At 36.7% G+C, this 14383-nt stretch overlaps 1 protein-coding gene and 1 long non-coding RNA gene across 2 annotated transcripts in view; both read right to left on the bottom strand.

The window, feature by feature from the left end:
- Nucleotides 1-14383, bottom strand: part of LOC107143660 (cysteine-rich secretory protein 2-like) — a 100216-nt gene that overhangs the window by 11291 nt on the left and 74542 nt on the right. The window lies entirely within an intron of this gene.
- On the bottom strand, nucleotides 2861-5309 carry LOC125617483. The gene is made up of 3 exons (XR_007348511.1): nucleotides 5003-5309; nucleotides 3698-3801; nucleotides 2861-3021 (listed from the first exon to the last, which is right to left on the bottom strand). It is a non-coding gene; the product is annotated as an uncharacterized LOC125617483 (long non-coding RNA).

Here is a 14383-nt window from a genome sequence, read left to right on the forward strand (position 1 = left end):
TTTCTGCAGACTATGGTCGCCATTACAAGATGGCGCTGGCTCTGCTGTGGTCTGTGACAAACAACTCCTTATTTGGGAGAGTTGGCACATGATTTTTCACCACCCTATGAGAAAGCTCCACGTGGCAGCTTTGCATTGGGGCTTGAGATGCTTTATTAAGGCTGGGAGGGGCATCGGAGAGAGATAGAAGAAGAACTATCAAGGGCCTGAATAAACTGCTGAAAGAAGATTCCTGAGTTGCGTCTTCCTTGCGGGCAAGGGGTCGCGACATCACTCTTTTGAAGAGGATGAATGAACTTATTTCTAAGGTCATTAAAGCAAAGGATCCAATTAGAAATAGAGGATTTGAATTCAAGACTTCACATAATAAGGAAGTTTTCACAAACTGATTCTATGACTGTTCATGCATAAAACAGTATGGCATTTTTTTAACTTATCAAATTTTATATCATAATTATAATGATTAAGTGTGTGTGACATATGTGAAGAACTTTTTCCAATTTAAATTACATAAATGTGTTGCTTTTTTTTTGTAGGGACCACATACAAATGGAATAAAATAAGGAAATCAGAAAATATCTTGGGGCAGGAGGACTATCATTAGCTTTTTAAACCCAGAGACCATGCTGTCCATTCAAAATGTACCTTAAGCCATCATATGCAATTTTAGTTGTAGATGGCTCTATTAAAGACGTTAAGGAGAAAGATGAAATTAATTTAATGTATTTTATTTGTATGATGTGGTGGTCCCCCAAAAGATATGTCTATGTCCTAATTTCCAGAATCCATGAAAGTTATCTTATTTGGAGAAAACATCTTTGTGGATATAATTAAGTTAAGGCTCTTGGGATGAGATCATTATGAATTAATAAAATCTAAGTCCAATGACAAATGTCGTTATGAGCAACACACAGAGAAAAGAATGTGATGTGAACATGGAGGCAGAAATTGGAGTCATATGACCACAAGTCAAGGATGTCAAAAATTGGCAGAAGCCACTAGAAGCTAGGAGAAATGCATGGAATAGATCTTTCCTAAATCTTCCATCAGAACTGCAGCTGTGCAGATACCTTGATTTTAGACTCTGGTCTCCACACTGTGAGAAAATAAATTTCTGTTCCTATAAGCCACCAAACTTGTGGTAATTTGTTATAATAGCCCTAAGAACTGAATCCATTGTTTAACTAAATATCTAAAATACTACTGTTTAATTATGTATTTTAATATAAAAATGAGATTATTTTTGTTCTAAATCTTTGATCTCTGATAAGTATCTCGAACTTTCAGTACAACTTGTCTTTTTCAGCGTTCAATAGTCATCTGTGACTGGGGGCTGCCACTCTCACCTGCCTATCTTTGCACCGCAACACACCCTCGCCTCCTAACCTTCACGACCCATAACTGTGTCTAGTGCTCTGAGCTACCAATGAGCACTCTGTACCACACTATACACTCTTGTCCCTTCTTCTCTCAAAGTAGCTGGCCATCTCATGTAGTTTTTCTTTTTAACCTTACCTTTCCTTCAGCAGGTAAAGATGGAAGCAGCATAGCAATGAGAAGCAGCGCCACCGGAAGTAAAGCCATTGTTGGAAACTAAGTCAAAGCAAACAAAGGTCTTCATTGAAATAAAAAATCATGGGACTAAGAGAGGGAAACTAATATAATGACCCAAATTATACCAAGGAAGAGAGATTCCCTGGTTCATTAACAGTGTGACAAGAACTGCCATAGAGTGCCATATTGTCAAATTTGTTGTCATGTATTGTCCAATTTCCTTACATAGAAAAATACAAGTGCAATTAACAAATTGAAAATCTAGCCTTTTCAAGCTTGCTTAATCCATGAGTTGGTACAAAGGGTGTTTAATATTTTCATTCTCTTTTAAAAGACACTCAGCAGCTCATTGCCAAATGTATCCTATCAATGTATCAGAAAATCCTAGGTCTTTTAAATGAAGGGGCAAGACCACTTACTTGGGGAAGCACTGATCTTCCTCATTGTTAATCTTATAGCTGTTTATTTTTAAATTAAAAGAATGATGTCTTGATTTATATCCCATTTTACCATGATTATTTCAAAATCACAAGCATGAGCATTAAGTGTATGTTTCAGGATGAATGTAAAAAAAATTAAATAGCAAATTGATACTGTTTTTGTGTGCCAGTGCTATAATTTACTTTTATAACTTTGAAAGTTTTATTGAGATCATTCTCAAAATTTATCCCTCTCAAAATTTATCCCAGTCAAAAACTATGGATAAACTCATTAATAGATTATTTTACCCTTTGCACCATAAAAATGTTTGGCATGATAAAATATATACCTTAGAATAAATAATCACTTACTGTTGGTTCTCAGGACAGAATAAAATACCTGCTTTCTCTGTAGAAAAAAGGAATTTGGAAAGAGCAGTTACAGCAGAATATATTATATGTCTTTGGGCAAATTCTGGTTGTGTATGTGAATCTCAATTAACAATGTTTTGCAATGGTATTTTTCATACCAATAATCTCCAATTTCATTGCCAGTTGTTTGATGTTTTGACATTGGTTTCCACATTGCTTTTAACATGATTAATCAAAGCAGGATCCTCTCCCTTAACCAGCCCTCCCCATTTCTTAGGTACACAGTGACTCAGGAAACCTAGACAGGAGGATCACAAGTTCAAAGCCAGTCTCAGCAACTTAATGAGACCCTGTCTCAAAATAAAAATAAATTAATAAAACAGGCTATGTATGAATGTGAGTCAATGATAAAGCACCCCTGGATTAAATCCTCAGTAAATAAAACAAACAAACAAAAATTTGGACACTGACTTTTTGGTTAAATATTTCCAAACTGATCATTCAAGACTGGTTAATTATGAGAAGATTGCCTAGACCTGCCTTGCGGCTGAACCTCCTGGTTCAGCTTTGTATAACCTTACTTTCTACCTACTATCCACCTGTAGCTTACTATTGGTTAGAAGTACAGTCTTTGGGAACCATCATGTTTCAAAGATCCTCCCTGAGCTTCAGTTCTCTATTATGGAAAATAAGATTAACACATTACAGGTTTATTTTGAAAACTGAAAGGCATAATACATGTGAAAAACTACTATAATATTTACATAATACAATGCATATAACCCTTAGTAAATGGAAATTATTGTTTATTATTATCCTTTGCAATGTCTGGATTTTGCTGAGCTCATAAAAAATTTCCATGAAAACTTGTTTTCTGAATTTCCAGTATCAGAAGTGTTTGTGACCTATTCTTCCTTCCAGGTATTATTGGGGAAAAAAGCATTATAATCTAATTAGAGATTCAATTGTTCAAGGATTAGTTTTGGCCAACTTTAGGAAAATAGTCTAACATCAAAGTTGTTGTATCCTGTTATCCTGATGGCTCATTGAAAAACATGCACATGAGCCTAAAGATTTTTTATAGCTCAGTCATCCAATATGCTATATTAGGGTAATAATAATAATTTCACAGTTCAGGAGACCACATTCTCCTCTTTGACATTTTCCTCTCCCATATCCTTGCCCATCCAACTTAAAATCTTCTTTGTTGCATCAATAAAAGTAACAGCACTGTTGGTGAAAGTATTTTCAAGGAAAAATTTTCCCCATCCTTTAAGTTTGTATTTTATCCCTTTAAACCCACATTCATATATAGTTGAAAAGTTGGCTACCATTTTATCCTTGATACTTACTGATGGAAAAGCACCATGCCCTTTCTTGTAGGTGTTTTAGGAACAGGATGACATGGTTCTCCTGGGGTATTTACAGGAGGAGCATGGTGTATGATTTCATAATTCTAGAACAGGGACACATAACATTTGAGATGAAGATTTGAAGAACATAAAATATAGTATATAATTTCTGCCGACATCTTAAAGCTAATTTGACTGTTCAGTATTGTTCTCTAAGAGTTTAGTATAATCATGATCTCACCATTAGGACTATATAATCTCCCTCTGAGAGACTGTATTTCAATGTCCTCTTATTTCCTTCAAACATTAACAAAAAAGTGTATTTCTTAAGGAAGTTCAAGAACTGTTGATTGGCTAACTTCCTTGGAAAATCTAGCATATTTTCAAGACTCCTGACTCCTTATCTACGACTCCAATCTGTACCCTCTTCAAAATATAATTTCTATAAGTAGTCTCCCACCCAGTGAGCCATGACAATATGGATTTGGGGTCACATCTCTCGCTCTTCAATCCCAGAAGCACAGAAAATCCAGAAGAGTCAACCACCCTATTCTAATTGTAATACTTACAGTTTCTACAACTGTATATTCACAGCATTAATAAGAAACTAAAGTTCTTAATTTGACCTCAGGAAAGGCCAGATTTAGAAATGATTTCAAGATTCTGCTGTGAATCAGTGGGAGTCATGTGAATGGATGATTTATCTTTTAAGACAAGTGAGGAGTTTCAAACAGCTTGACTTCTATAGGACAGTCTTCCATGCATCAATGCGAGGCCACAAAACCGAACTACTAGTCATCTCTGAATCTGGTGAAGCCCCTTCACCTCACAGATCACTTTCTTCCCTCTTAACCCCTTCTCTGCCTCCGCTCCCGACCTTGGTCATTTGGAGTTTCCCAGCCTGCTCTTAAGATTTACCCTGGCTCCAAGGCACAGATCTTGGTGCTGTAGGGCTGGAGCCAGAAAGCTGCTGCTGATAACGCCCCTACCACGGCGATTGTAAACCCCCCATGTCGCCACGTGGGGGCGACGTCATCAGGCTTTGTGCCTTCAGCATTAAGGGTCCCCTATGTGGGCTCTCTTCAGTGCTTCCCCATCCCCCTTAGGACTGCACCTAGAGAATTCTGCACATTTTCCCTTGTGAAAAGTCTCATTACACCCATTTGCTGAGGAAATAAATGTCTCTTAGCATACCTGTGCAGTAGTAGGAGGTGTGGCTGAGAAAGGAGATGCCCTTTTTCAGATGCCTGAATTAATGTGGTTTATAATTTAAAAAGGAAATTGGAAAAGTCCACATATATTTACCTTTGCAGGGCCAACAGTGAGCTTATGTAAAGTTGTGAGCTTGCGGGTTTGCTCATGAATGCTTTATATTGGTAATCTTCTTCCTTTCATGGTAGTTTTATGATCAGAAAATTCAAGAATACTTAACAGGATGAACTCTTTTAGGAAAATACCCAGGATTCCTGAGATGTGGCTGCAGCAATCCCAGGCATTGGTTGATGAGATGTGCTATCTTTTTCCGAAGAAGACCTGTGAGTGATAGACACATTTTCTTTTGTGCTTAGATGTTTTCACGATGAAAAAGAATGAATTAGCTCATCAGGTAGAGGAAGGGTTTGGTAAAAAGATATTAAGCCAAGGAGTAACATCCACCACACTTAGTCCTCTGTATATGGTGGAAAAAGAAGCTTGGCATTCTCATTTGCATCTTTATGGCTCAGTTAGGTACAACTGCAAATGAAATGCACTGCCATGTTTCTTGGTGCTTAGTGCTTTCCTTTGACAGTGTAATAAAGTAATTTCAAGTGGCTAATGCACTGACATCTTAGCTCTCCAGTGACTCTTGTTTAGATTCATGTGCCCTTGACTAAAACAAGTCTCTTGAGTTTTGACATCATCCTAGACTACTTACTCTTTGCAGCTACATCCTATTAAATTCATTTCTGAAAGTTTGCCTTTCTAAATATTTTTCAAATTTATCCCTTGGCCTCTTTTACTGCTATTTTGATGTTTTTACCATCTCTTGCCTAGATTATTAACATTTAAAATACTTATATCCATGAAATCTCTACTTATCTTTATATAAATAAAATTATTTGGAACATTTGTTCTTTTTTTCTGCTGCAAAACAATTTCTTGCTTTTTTTGGGGGGTGGGGTGAGGGGAGAATTACCGGGGATTTAACTCAGGGGCACTCGGCCATTGAGTCCCATACCTAGCCATATTTTGTATTTTACTTAGAGACAGGGTCTCACTGAGTTGCTTAGCACTTCGCTTTGCTGAGGCTGACTTTGAACTCATGATCCTCCTTCCTCAGCCTCCTAAGACACTGGGATTACAGGCATGGGCCACCATAACCAACAACAATAATTCTTTCTTAAGTGAACATTTTGCTTTCATTTTTAGAGACATTGTATCTATAATTTTTACTTTCCCCATCTTCACCATAGAAAATACCAGAATGAGAGCAACCTGAGTATGTCTTGAATATTGCTATAGCTCCAAAGCTTAACACAATACTGATTTCATAGATGGCAGTTATTAAATAAAAGCCAAGTGAATAAATATTGACCTACTATAAATACTTAGGGAATACAGAGAAAAGAACACATTTTTTTTCCTCTTAAACTTACAGTATATGCAAGAGATACAATACAATGTATAAGTAAATAATATTACCAGTAGGAAAACTTAGTGCTAGGTAAATGGAATAGTTAAAAAAATATCATGGGGAGTTCTCTGAGTTAATATGATCTGGGTAAAAACTAAATGTACCTTGACATTTGAACTGTCTAATGATGTGTGTGACACAATTAGAAAAGAAAAAAAAAGAGGATTTAGTATATTTGGTTGGAAGAACAAAAGCAGACAAATTTATCACAAAACATATTTAAGCTAAACATATAAACTGTTGAAAATGTTGGGAAAACTTTATCAAAGTAGAAGGAGATTTGCTTCTCTATATAACATGGGAAAGTAATTTCATTGATATTTTGGTGGATTAGGAAATTATATGACCAAAATATCATTTCATGATAGTTACCTGATAGCAATGTGCAGGATGGTTTCTGAGAAATTGGCAGCAGGAAGAATAAGTGTGTGGTGACAATTTCCCACATTAATTTTATAGGAGGAGAAATATGAAAAAAAGGGTGGGGTGTTCAGAGATAATAAAAAGTGCTTATAATGAATTTCATATGAAGGGCCAAACCCAAATAGAAGTCTGTAGATTTGGGTCTTATGTTGGAGAGTATAAGGAAAATATCTCCATTTTTGAGAGGAACAGTATAGGTCCTGTTAGGTACTCATGTCAGATCACAGATCAGCAGTGTGCTGAAGATAGCAGCTTTGAACACGCTTTGGGGTTGAGAGGGCTTGCTTCTCATCTATGCTTTCTCTGATGAACTGTGTGGCCCAAGGGGAATAAATTTCCAACTTCCATTGAACTCAGTGTCTTTGAATTTGCAATAACATGTTTGTGTCAGATCATCACTGAGAACCAATGTTACTTCATCTTCAAAAATGCATATTTTGTGTATGTGGTGACTGCATTGGAGAGAAAAATTTTGTGCAAGTTTATCCTATTCTATTTAGAGATTCAGCCTCTCAAAACTTTGAACAAGTTCTTACTTCTATGCCAAGTGTTACCTTATATCATATTATTATTTTAGAACACAGTGACCCAAAGAGAAATCAACCTCATAATGTTTCATGTCTAATAACTAAATATATAAAGACTCAAAGTGATTCATTTTTATTGTGTAAGACATTTTACCATTTTAACTGAAGAAGGAATATCAAATAGGGGAAAATCTCAGACTGAAAGATGTTTTCACCTTTAAAGTAATATAAAGGAGATATTAAATAACATGATTCAGTTTAAAAAAAAGATAGAGGTGGATCAGAACAGCTAAAATTGATATAGCCAAACCAAAGACTAAGAAAACAGAGAAAAATTGTATTCATGAAATAAACACTAGCTAAAGATCAAAAAGGAGCATTCAGGAACAGGGAATGTGTATAAGAGACTACAACAAAATGAAAAAACTCAGTTAAGAAGTTAACCACTGAGACACATCCCCAGCCATTTTTAAATTCTTTTTTTTTATTTTGAGACAGGGTATCGCTAAGTTGCTTGGGTCTCACATGCTGAAACTGGTGTGGATGTTGTGATCCTCCTGCATCAGCCTCCCCAAGTTGCTGGGATTATAGGTGTGTGTTACCATGCCTGACAAGAAGTTAAGAGAAGAACAAACAGGACATTGAGGACAAAACTATGAGTCAAAACCAAGATAAAATTGTCTGCTTATGCTCTCCATATTACAGTTTTTTTCCTCAATATATTTTCATCAAGGCAAACAAAATTCTGTCCTAAGCTCAGATCATACAGCAAATCATGTTGATGTTGATGATTTACTGTATTAGAATACAAAGTCTCAAATGATTCTGATATTGCCTTATGTGTGAGTTTGCTGGCTTTCAAGCAGAGACAAGCTTTGTGTTCTGAAACAACCCAGGTGTGTGAGAACCAACCTCAAGTTTCTGTGAGACTGAAGAAAAGGAGGCAGGAATTTAGTACTGCACAGAGTGCAATTGATTGGGGAGTTACTGAGAGAAGTGTGGTCCTGGATGGCAGCAAGATTAGGTAGATCTCTATTATTTGGATCAGAAGTACAGGTTTATGTAATAGGACAAAAGTGACTTCACTTGAGCTGGAGCATACCTGGTTTATCTTAAGCTAATATCAAGGAGTTGGGCACTTCAGTGCCAGGGTCTTATCAGAAAGTTCCACATACTACTCCAATAATGTTTGTTTATAGCATTCTGGGAAACTATTCAGGGAAAATTGACTAGAGTTATTCTGGGCCTGTCAGGGTAGTTAGAGGAACTCCAAGAACCAATCCAACAATTTAACATTTCTCTCAAAGAATAGTATCAAGTCAGAATAAAGATCAATATGAATCTTTCATGTGTGATATGAGGAGTGCGACATCAGGAAAGTACACACAAGATTTTGGTTTGAAAGTAGCATAGACTTAGGGAAAACAACAACAACAATGACAAAATAGCAAAAATCTTTAGCTAAGAGGGAAAAACAAATGATTGGTAGGTTTTGTAAAGATAAATCTGTCAAGAAAGACAACACTGGTGGGCATTAGCAGCGGGGAGCTGGTGTACCACACATTTTGGCCAACAGGGTGGAGTCCATAAATGGTTCCTAAACTAACAGCCAAATGGCATGCTAGTCCAAGAGACTGACTGTCCTGCCCCAAGAGATTTTCTTTAGCCCACTCAGGGCATATGTCAGGACTATGGATCCAATGTCCAACAGGATCAATCGGATGGAGTTAGTAGGGTCACCTGACGTTGAGTTGTGGCTGCCATCAGCCACATTATTTTAAGGGCAGTCTGCCTCCTTTGCTATACCCTATCCTGATGAAGTACCTTTTTGCGATGTACCCACAGGGCCAGGTCCACTACCTGGGACAGGAAAAGGATACGCACCTAAGTGAAAGCACATTTTCATATTTCCAGGGGTGGAAACATTAATATGATCAGTTCCATGATATACAGTCAAATTTATCCCTGGCTGATGTAGCTGTTTCCACATTTGTTTCTACGTTACAGCTCCCACAGAAGCTTTTCCAGGAGAGACAACTGTCCCACTTGCCATTGTGCCACCCAGAGTATAAGGCCATAGTACACTGTCCAGTTGTGAGTACAATCAGTGGTCAAGGCTCATGAGTTACTACCAGTCACACTATATGCAGATCTGCCCTGATATTCTTCTTTCACAGACCAAACCGTATCAGTGGTAGATTATTCTGCACCAGCAGTCTAGGTTATTTTGATCTTCTCTGTACCCATCTCTCTACCAAGCATTTCAGTTGTAAGGGCCACACTCTCTTGATGTACAGTCACAGACACTGAGCAGTCACCTGGAGTGGTGAGACAATAGGTAATCAGATCTAATTTTGCCCCCAGCTCAGGGACAATATTGGCGAGGCAGGGGGATAGGGGGACATGGTCTGTGCTATTGTAGTACTGTGGCTTCTGAAATATGCTGTCCACACAGCACTTTAGAGGTAGGCCAGATTATGCTGTGATGGGTTGCTTTGGTCAGTGGCTTCCCCTGTGGTAGGGAATGGTACACTTCTAAAACTGCTGTTGGATATATTCTAGTTTCAGCTCCTTCCCAGATCTGTGACCAAAAACTGGAGATTCCTTTATCTTTGTTGTTTTTGTCCAAGAGCCCAACACATCTCATCTGGTGTGTGTCTAACTGCCTTGGCATGCCTGGTAGAGGGTGCACAGGACCTGTGCTGGGCTATCAAAATCTTTTGCTTTTCAAATACTTTCTGTAGGGGAGCATCACAGTCTCATGTGTTTCCCTTCTTAACTGGCCTATATTGTGTATGTAGGTGTTGTGGTGCTAGATGAGAAATGAGAGCCTACTGATAATCATACAAATGCATTTACGCTCTTCATGCCTTTGTAAAGAGGATAGGGAAGGTTTGCACTTGATCTCACTCTACCCCTGGTATCAAACATGTTTTACCCAATCTAAGCAACTCTAGCCCCAGGGACCTTCACAGATTATCCAGTGCACTGAATGTTTTGGGGTTGACAGACCATCTACTCATGAAGACTAAGTGCAAAATATATGAAAAAAAAGTAGACGGCACTAAAAAGCTTAGTGCAACTGCTTTCATAAGAAAGAATAGTGTTTAGTTTCAGAAGTTATATCATATTTTCTTCTACTTAGGATTCGGTTTTAGTCAGTTTTTTCTTCATTGTAACCAAAATACTTGACAAGAGCAACTTAGAGTAGGGGAAGTTTATTTGGGCCTCACGGTCTGAGAGATCTCAGTCCAAAGACTGCCAACTCCATTGCTCTTGGCCCAAAATGAGGCAGCACAACATGGGGGAAGGATCCAGTGGAGGAGGCTGCACCATTTATGACAACAGGAAAGCAGAAGGTTGGGGAGGGGGCCACAGAAAAGATGCAACCTTCCAGGGCACTTCCCCAGTGACCCACCTCCTTTAGCTACACCCTACCTGTCTATAGTTGTCTCTTAGCCAGTCCATTCAAACTAGGATGTACTAATTAGTTTAGAGCATTCACAATTTAGTCTATTCACCCAGCTCTGAATATTCCTGCATCAGCAGGAGCTTTTGGAAGACTCCTCATACCTCAAACATAATACCTACTATTATTGTATTGGGGGTTTATTTTTCCCTTTACATACTATAGTGTTTGTTTTATAATTTTCAGTGCATATGTATCCACGATCATTACATCTTCTTGACTTATCATTTCATTTGTCAATATATAGAGAATTTTTTTTATCTATTCTGATCAACTTTTTTGGCTTGAAGTCAGTTTTTTTTGATATGCATATAATTACTCCTGCTTCTTTTCAAATTCCATTTGATTGGAATTTATAATTTTTAATCTTTTTCTTTTCAGTCAGGTGTGTCTTTGCCATTAAGGCTAGCTTTTCATCTGCAAGCAGATTTTTGGGTCTTGTTTTTTAAGTCCAATAACCTAGTCTGCATCACTTAATTGGAGAATTAAGAACTTTTATATTTAGGGTTATTATTTAAGCTATGCATTATTTCTGTCATTTGTTACTTTTCTACTGGCTGTTTTGAATCATCTCTGTTGACTTCTTTCTCCCTTGTTCATCTTAGATTTTTATTGGTTTACTAATTCAATAATGTTTGATTTGCTCTTAATTCATTTGCTTATCTAGTCTTCTGGTGAAATTTATTCTTTCCCCAGTTTCCCCTATTTGAGTTTATCCTGCTTCCTCTTCCTCTTCAGGTGTATCATTCTTGTAAGTTTTTTTCTGTAATACTTTCATAGTGGGCATGAACTACTTATCTTGGACTGTCTTTATTACTTCTTTAATTTTGAAAATAGTTTGGCTGGATATTGCAATTTAGGTTGTCAGATACTTTCTTTCTGAGCTTGAATTACATCATTCCATGTCCTGGTCTTTAGATATTCTGCTTTGAAAATTTCTGTTACGCTGATAGGTTTACCTTTCTAATTGACTGGGTGTTTCTCTATTTCAGTCTCCAATAGTCTTGGTTATGTTTTTCTGGCAATTTAACTATGTTATGGAGCAGGCATTTTTCTTATGATTTCTGTTGGAGTTCTATGTGTATCCTATGTCCACTTCTTTATCAAGTTTTGATAAATTTTCTGGTATTACTTCACTTAACAGATTTTCTACACCTTTAGCCTATAGCTCAACTCCATTATCTACTCTGATTATATGTACATTTGGTGTTTTAATGGTGTCATATAAGTGTTTTATGTTTTATTCATTATTTTTCATTTTTTATTGTTGCATCAATGTAAAATTAATCAAGTCTGCAATTCTGGTATTTTTTCTTCTTATTGATAGAGTTTATTGATGAAGATTTCAACTATGTTTATTTAATGTACTAAACTTTTCTTTTCCAAGGTTTCTGTTTTGTTGTGTCTCAAAATTTCCGTATCTTTATTAAATTTTTGTTTCTTATCTTGCATGGCTTATTTAATTCATTCATGTTTACATATGTTTTGATAATCTTAAACATCATTCTTTTGAATTCTTTGGCATTTTATCCACTTTGAAAACTTTAAAATATGTTAGTAGAGAGTTATGAACATTTGGAAGAATCTTATTGCCTCATATCTTTTGTTTCTATGTCATGAATAGCACATCTGTTGAGGTGGATAGTTTACCCCCTATTATGTGAGGGTCTTTTTATTGAACCACCTTCTCTTGGTGATGTGCTCTGGGATGTTGGTTTGTTGTGCAGTGTTGAGATTAATTCCAAAAAGGCTTTGTAATGTATTTTTTCTTGTGGTTACTTTGGCTTTGATTAAGTGGATTTGACACTGTGACTACTGTATTAGAGTTTGAGGGCTCACTTTGTCTTGCAATGGAGAAATCCCTCTGTGGTAGTTCAGGCAGATGTGTTGTAGATGGTGAAGTCTATGAATGCAAACTTTATGGTTTCTCCTCCAGTCTTTTGATAAAGGTGAAATCTAAAAGGATATGGGAACAATTAATGCTGAAGTTCCACATAGGCACAGTAAATAAACTGTGCATTTGTTTTATTTATCTCTGCTGTTGCTAAGTGAGTAAACGTCCAGGAACAGGGCTTCAGATAGACCCCTGTCTATCTAGCGTATGGTCATCATCTGGGAGCTTTTGTATCTCTTCATTTTTAAGTTTAAGTATTCACCAAGGCTTAAGTACGACAAGGTCATGTCCGAAATGTGGTGCAAAGACATGTTAGGCAGAAGGTGTAGCTCACTGGTAAAGCACCCACCCAACAGGCTTGAGGTATTGGGCTTAATCCCAAATACTGCTCAGAAAGGAAGAAACAAGAGCCAGTAACATTCACAAGAGAAAAATAAACCAGATAGAAAATTATAGTAGTAATCAAAAAAAAAAAAAAAAAAAAAAAAAAGGAGCAACAACCACAACACCAGTATCAAGAGAAGGAATACAAATAATATAGAATAAATTTAGAAGTTAAAAATTAATAAAGATGTAACAAGAAGAAAGTAAAAAAAGGAAAAGAGAAAAAGTAAGAAGAAACCTTTTGTTTTTAAAGGGAAAGGAGTGAGAAAACATAGATAAGAGAGGGAGGGAAAATATTCAGTTAAATAACAAAAAAAATACATAAGTAAATAAGAAAAATAACTTAAAAAAACAAGGAATAAAGGAAAAAGGAGTCAGAAATTCCTGCTAGCCAAAGTATTTGGATTGGACACTTGTTTTCAGGTTCCTGTTGTTGGAGTCTGCTGCAATATGGGATGGGAGTATCGGGTCACAGTAGAACAAGCTGTGGCTCCTCTTACCTCCAGTCTAGTGTGTCGGAGGACTGTGCAAGTGGTGTGCTGCCTGTGTTTCCTGTCAGTGAGGGTAAAGAACTGTGGACTGTGGCAGGGCTGCAGTGACTCAAGAAGCTTTCTGTATGCAAAAGCAGGGGTGTGGTAAAAGTTGGAATCACCTGCCAGTTCTTCCTTCAGTGGTTGACCTCTTTCACCATTTCTATTCAACATAGATCTTGAAACCTAGCCAGAGTAATTAAATGAAAAAAAAATTAAACAGATATAAATAGGAAAAGAAGAGCTCAAACTATTCATATTTGCTGATGACATAATTCTATATTTAGAAGACCACAAAACTCCACCAAAAAGCTTCTTGAACTCATAAACAAATTCAAAAAAATACCAGGATGTAAAATTAACATCCATAAATTAGTTGTGTTGCTATACACCAAAGACAAACAATTTGAAAGAGAAATCAGGAAAATTATTCCATTCACAATAGCCTCAAAACCCACAAAATACTTGGGAATCAATCTAACAAAAGAGGTGAAAGACCTCTACAATGAAAACTACAGAACTAAAAAACATGATTGAAGAAAACCTTAGAAAATAGAAAGATTTTTCAATGTTATTGGATAGGCAGAATTAATGTTGTTAAAATGGCCATACTATCAATAACTTTGGAAGGGAGTTGAGAATAGGAAAGACAGTGTAATGAATCTGACATAACTTTCCTATGGTCATATATGAATGCATGACAAGTGTAACTCCACATCATGTTCAACCACAAGAATGAGATCAAAATTTTAATGGTTTGCACCCCATGTATGTATAATATGTCA

This window comes from Marmota marmota, unplaced genomic scaffold (genome assembly GCF_001458135.2).
Source record: "Marmota marmota marmota unplaced genomic scaffold, marMar, whole genome shotgun sequence".
NCBI classification, from domain to species: Eukaryota; Metazoa; Chordata; class Mammalia; order Rodentia; family Sciuridae; genus Marmota; species Marmota marmota.